This window comes from Penaeus monodon, chromosome 26 (assembly GCF_015228065.2).
Source record: "Penaeus monodon isolate SGIC_2016 chromosome 26, NSTDA_Pmon_1, whole genome shotgun sequence".
Classification (NCBI taxonomy): domain Eukaryota; kingdom Metazoa; phylum Arthropoda; class Malacostraca; order Decapoda; family Penaeidae; genus Penaeus; species Penaeus monodon.
In genome coordinates, this window is record NC_051411.1 from 34,000,135 (window position 1) to 34,006,808 (window position 6,674).

Below are 6,674 nucleotides of genomic sequence, written 5' to 3' on the forward strand. Positions count from 1 at the left end.
ATTAAGGAACAGGAGCCTAGGAAAAGTTTTGTTATTTCTCTTTCCTATTATTATTACATTTTATGTTTATATTTTTCTTTTACAAACTTCCCCTCTCTTTCTCTCTTCATTCTTTTATTTTCTTCTCCTCTTATTCTTTTCATTCTTTCTCTCACTCCCTTCTTTATTCTCTCTCTCTCTCTCTCCTTTTTTTATTTCTGTCCTGTCCTCCCCGGGCTCTGTTCTCTATCTTCTCCTTTATTCTTCTCTCTTTTTTCTTTTTTTCCCTCTTTCCTCTCCCCCCCCCCTTCCTCCCTTCCTCTCCCTCCCCCCTCCTCCCCCCTCCCCCCCTCCCCCCCCCCTCCCCCCCTTTTCTTCTCCCACGTAAAAGCGTCGAGTGAAAAGCCCCGTGTTCTTTCCCCATTTTTTCTTTTTTGGTGAAAAGATCGTTCGCGTCGCGGTTGGGGTCCCCGCGAGGAGAGGTTGGGGACGAGCGTGCGTTTGTTTTGTTATTTGGTGTTGTTTTTGGTCTCCTTCTCTCTGTTTTTGCTTTTTTTTTTTTTACTTTTTTTTTTTTTTTTTTTTCTCTTTCCCCTTTTTTCCTTCTTTTCTTTTTTTTCTTTTCTTCTTTTTTTCTTCTTCTTCCTCTTTTTCTTCTTTCCCCTTCTTCTCTTCTTCTTCTTTTTTTCTTTTCTTCTTCTTCTTTGTTCTTTGCCTGCTTCCCTTTTTGTTTGTTTTTTTTTGTTTTCTTTTTTCGTCTTTTTCTTTTTCTTTCCCTTTTTTTCTACTTTTCTTCTTTTCTTTGCCATTTTATTTTCTTTTTTCTTTCTTCTTTTCCCCTTTTTCTTTTTTTTTTTGAGGGTTTTTTATTAATTTTGTTATGCCTTTTTTTTTTCCTTTTTTTTTCTCCAATCGTCTTTCTACCCCTCCTTTATAATAGAAAAATAAATGAATAGATAAATGAATGAAATAAATCAGTGAATATATAGAAAAAAAAAACCCCAGACCTTCAATTTTCTTCTAATTAAAATCTACAACTTTGCCCCTTTATAAAAAGACAATTTAAGAAAGGGCATTTTCCCCTCAGGTGGATATGAAATTTCTGGATAATTACAGGGAATTTAGGTAAATGGGGTAGGTCATCAGACGAAAAAGTGACCAGTACATGACGGTAGGCGAGGAGCTCATGTTGCACAGCGCTATGAACGGGTATTTTCTCTTGTACAATTCGCGTTCTTTTTATCATCTGCTGAGGATGGTATTTTTCATATGCAAAGTAGCTTTTATATCGTTTTAAAGCATTGGGGGAAAGATGAAGGGATGGTTTTTAGAATCATATGTGACGCTGGTAAATGTAGATTTTTTTTTTTTTTGGGGGGGGGGGACATTTTCCCCCTATGGGGGTTAGTGGATGCGGGGGTTTAACTAGAATAGCAGTATAGAAAAGGGGATACATATTAAAAATTGTTTTTTGTATATATGTATAATATATATATATATATATTATATTATAATATAATATATATATATAATAAATTTATATATAAATAATTATATATATATATTATAATTAATTTTAATTTATTATAATATTAATTATATATATTATTTATATATATATATTTTTATGTATTTACATCAACCCATAAAATATATAATAATTATATATATATAATTTTATTATATATATATATATAATTTAAATATATACTGAGTTTGAGAGTTTGAGTCACCGGCGGCTTGTTCCCCCGGGCAAGGGAATTTTCCTCGATTTTCGCCTAGCCATAGGTGGGGAAGCCAGCCCCAAATCAGTGCCCGGTCCCCAAAAGGGGGGGGAAAAAAAAAAAAAAAAAAAAAAAAACCCCGGGGTTTAAAAGGCGAAACCATAAAACAAACGAAGCCAAACAGGGGTTTAAAAAAAAAATCAGAAACCAACCCAACCCCAACACAAAAAAAAAAAACCCCAAAACACACACCCCCCAAAACACACAACAAACCCCACACACCAACACACACACCACACACACACACCCACAACGCACAACACACAACACACAAAACAAAAAAAAATAAATATGGTGGTGTGTTGGGGTGTGTTGTGTTGGGGGGTGTGTGTGTGTGTGTGTGTGTGTGTGTGTTGTATGTGTGTTTTAAAATCATACATACATACATACATAATACATTATTTACATACAACAAATAATACATACATAATTATTTTAAGATATATATATATATATATATATATATATATATATATATATATATATGCGTGTGTGGTGTGTGTGTGGTGTGGTGTGTGTGTGTGTGGTGTGTGTGTGTGTGTGTGCACATAATGTGTGTGTGAATATATATATATTATATATATATATATATGTTCACACACATGTATGTGCACACACACACACACACACACAACACACACACACACACACACACACCACACACACACGCACTGATATATACATATATATATACAAATATATAATATATATATTATATATATATACATATATATATATGTATGTATGTATGTATGTATGTATGTATGTATGAATGTATGTATGTATGTATGTATGTATGAATGTATACACACACATACAGACACACACACACACACACACAACACACACACACACACACACACACACACACACACACACACATATGTATATGTGTGTATGTGTGTGTGTGTGTGTGTGCGTGTGTGCGTGTGTGTGTGTGTGTGTGTGTGTGTGGTGTGTGTCGGTGTGTGTGTGTGTGTGTGTGTGTGTGTGTGTGTCTGTATTTTTTTTTTCAAATGCCCTGTCCTACAAGGACGTTGGCGATCATGGATTTCCATGATTTCTTGGCACTTTTACGAGCGGTGGTTTGCCGTTGCCTTCCGCCCGGTGTTTTTATCGAGTCACCATCTCTATTACCCGGTTTGGGCCCGGGCACTGATTGGGCTGGTTACCCACTAGGGCTAGGCGGGCAATCGAGGTGAAGTTCCTTCCCCAAGGGAACAACGCGCCGGCCGGTGACTCGAACTCTAAAAACGCAGATATTTTATAGATATATATAATATAGATAGATATATATAAAATAATATAAAATTATATAATATATTTATAGGTATGTATGTATATAACATATAAAATATATATATATATATATATATAGATATTTTATTAAAATATATTTTAATTTTATAAAATATATTAAATATATATATATATATATAATATATATATATATATATATAAAAATAAAAATACAATATATAAATATATATATATATATATACATTATATATATATATATATATATATATACATATATACAAAAACAAGTATATAAGTACGTATGCCTCTTCTATACTGCATATTCTAGTTCAAACCCAAGCATCCACTAACTCCCATAGAGAGAGAAATGTCCCCTCCCCCCCAAAAAAAAAAAAAATCTACATTTACCAAGCGTCACATTATGATTCTACAAACACATACCCTTCATCGTTACACACATGACTTTAAATACGATAATAAAAGCTACTTTGCATATGAACAATACACACGTCCTCAGCAGATGATCAAAACGAACGCGAATATGTACAGAGAGAAAATACCCGTTGCATATGCGCTGTGCAACATGATGCTCCTCCCCAAATACCGTCATGAAATACGTGGTCACTTCTTCGTCTGCATGACACTACACCATTTAGCCTAAATTACCTGTAATTATCCAGAAGATTATCATATCCACCTGAGTGGAAATGACCTTCTTAAGATTGTCGTTTATAAATGGGCGAAGTTGTAGATGTTAATTAGAAGTAATTAGAAGGTCTAAGTGGTTTTATTTTCTATATATTCACTGATTTTATTTCATTCATTTATATTCATGTTTTGTCTATTATAAAGGGAAAGGGATAGTAGAAAAGACGATTGGAGAAAAAAAAAAGGAAAAAAAAAAAAGGGCATAACATAATATAATAGATAAAAACATCAGTAAAAAAAAAGAAAAAGAAGAGGAAAAGAAGAAAAAGGGAAAAAGAAAAATAATGAGACGAAAGAAAAGAAGAAGGGGAAGTGAGAAAAGAAACGGAAGAAGAAGAAGAAGAAAGACAGAAAGAAAGAAAACAAGAAAAAAAAAAACGAAAAGAGGAAGCAGGCAAAGAAAAAAAGAAGAAAGAAAGAAAGAAAGAAAGAAAAAGGAGAAGAAGAAAGGAGGAAGAAGAAGAAGAGGAAGAAGAAGAAGAAAAAAGAAGAAGAAGAAGAAGGAGAAGAAAAAGAGGAAGAAGAGAAAAAAGTTAAAAAAAAAAAAAAAAGTAAAGAAAAAAAAAAGCTGAAAAACAGAGAGAAGGAGGACCAAGAACAACACCAAAATAACAAACAAACAAACACCCGCGCTCGTGCCCAGACCTCCCCTCGCGCGGAGGCCCCAACGCGCGACGCGAACGAATTTGTTCACCAAAAAAGAACAAATGCGGAAGAACACGCGGCTGTTCACTCGACAGACTTTACGTGGGAGAGAGAGAAGGGGGGGAGGGGGGAGGGAGGGAGGGGAGGGAGGGAGGGAGGGAGGGAGGGAGAGGAAGGGAGGAAGGGAGGGGGAGGGAGAGGGAGAGGGAGAGAGGGAAAGAGAAAGAGAAAGAGAGAGAGAGAGAATGAAAGAGAATGAGAGAGAGAGAGAGAGAATGAAAGAGAATGAGAGAGAGAGAGAGAGAGAATGAAAAAGAATGAGAGAGAGAAAGAGAGAGAGAGACTTGTAAAAAGAAACATATTAAAAAAAATAAAATAATAATAGGTAAAAAGAAATAACAAAACATCTTCCTATGGCTCCTGTTCCTTAATATTTTTATTATGGGAATTTCATTTAATCCCGTTAATTCTATTTTGTTATTTTTATTTTACTTTTTTATTTTTTATTTTTTTTTTTATTTTTTTTTTTTTTTTGGCGGGAAGAGGATTCGTCTCGCGGGAGATTCTCGTTTTCTTTGTCTTGGATCTTCGTTTTCTTTGTGCTTTGTAGGATTATTATTGTTATTATTATTTCTCTCTTTTCTTCTCTTTTCTTTTCTTTTTTTTCGTTTTCGTTATGTTTGTAACATCGTGAGTATTTTTTTTTTCTCTCTCTCTCTTCTCTATTCTCTCTTTTTTTTCTTTTGAGTATTTTCCTTCTTCTTTTCTTTTCTCTTTTACTTCCTTGTCTTCTTTTCTTTTTCCTCCTCCTCTTCTTCTTCGTTTTCCTTTTCTTCTTCTTCTTCTCCTTTTCTTTTCTCTCTACCTCTTTGTCTTTTTTTTCTTCTCTACTTTTTTTCTTTGTCTTCTTCTACTTCTTCCTTCTCCTCCTTCATCCTTTATTTTCTTCCTAATTTTCTTTTTTCTTCTTCTTCTTCCTGTCTTTTTTCTTCTACTTCTTCTCTTTTATCTTGTCTCTTCCCTCCTTATTTTTATCATTGTCTTCCTTTTATCTCATTTTCTCTTGGTCTTTTATGTAGGCCTATTTCCTTTTCTCCTTTCTCTTTTCCCTTTTCTCTTTGTTCGCTTTCTCTCGCTTTCTCGCTTTCTCTTTTCATCTTTTCTCATTTCTGTGCGTGTGTCTGTTTCTCTGTCTGTCTGTGTGTTTATCTCTCTCTCTTACTCTCTCTCTCTTTTTCTCTCTTACTCTCTCTCTCTCTCTCTCTCTCTCTCTCTCTCCTTCTCTCTCCCTCTCCCTCTCTCTCTCTCTCTCTCTTTACCACACCTACTTTCTCCCTCCCCCGAACTCTCACTCACTCACACAAACACACGCACACGCATAAACACCCGCCCACACACACATAATTTACGCCCCTCCCCCTTAACCTCTCCAAGCCTATAACTCAAAAAGAAAAAAAAAACAACCCTCAAAGCCGTGATTACAGCGCCGCACGCTCCTGGATAATTACCGCATCGTGATCACCTGCGTCTCCATGGATAAAAATTCCTGATTAACAGCCTGAGTTCTGAACAATGGCTTCCCCTCCCCCCCTCCCCCTCCCTCCTCCCCCTCCCCCCGAGCGCGCGCGCACGACGGTGAACGTTACATCCGGGACTCGGAGCTCCGAAACAAAATGGCGTCCGCGGCCTCGAGGTCTGCAAGGCTGGTTGAGAAAGCTTTGCGAGAAAGATGTGAGTGTAATGCTTCGATTTACTTTGATGCTGGGGGGATCGGAGGCGGAATTGTGTTTGGTTGAATCTGCTGGTGTGTGCTTGTTTTATTTATTTGTTTTTTGTTTATGTTTTGATCTTTGGGGGAAATTGAGAGCGGATTGGGGGATTGAGATGGGATTTTGCAAGGGAGGACACTGGACACTTTTCTTTTCTCTGTCTTTCTCTCTATATATTTCTCTATCTGTCTATCCATCTGCCTCTGTCTTTGCATTTCTCTCTCTCTCTCTCTCTCTCTCTCTCTCTCTCTCTCTCTTCTCTTTTCTATCTCTCTCTCTTACCTTTCCTCTTCTCTTTTCTCTCTTTATCTACCTATCTATCTCTATAGATTTGTTTCTTTGCTTTTCTTTCCCTTTTTCCCCTGATATATAGATTTTTCTTTTTATTCCTTCTTTTACATACCTTTGGTTAAAAAAAAATTCACTCCCCCCCTTTTATGCCCTTTTTATAAATTTGTTTTGCTGTTCTTTCTTTTCTTAATTTTGTCTTTCTGGTAAATTTTGTTATTGCAGTTACTGTGGTTTTTGT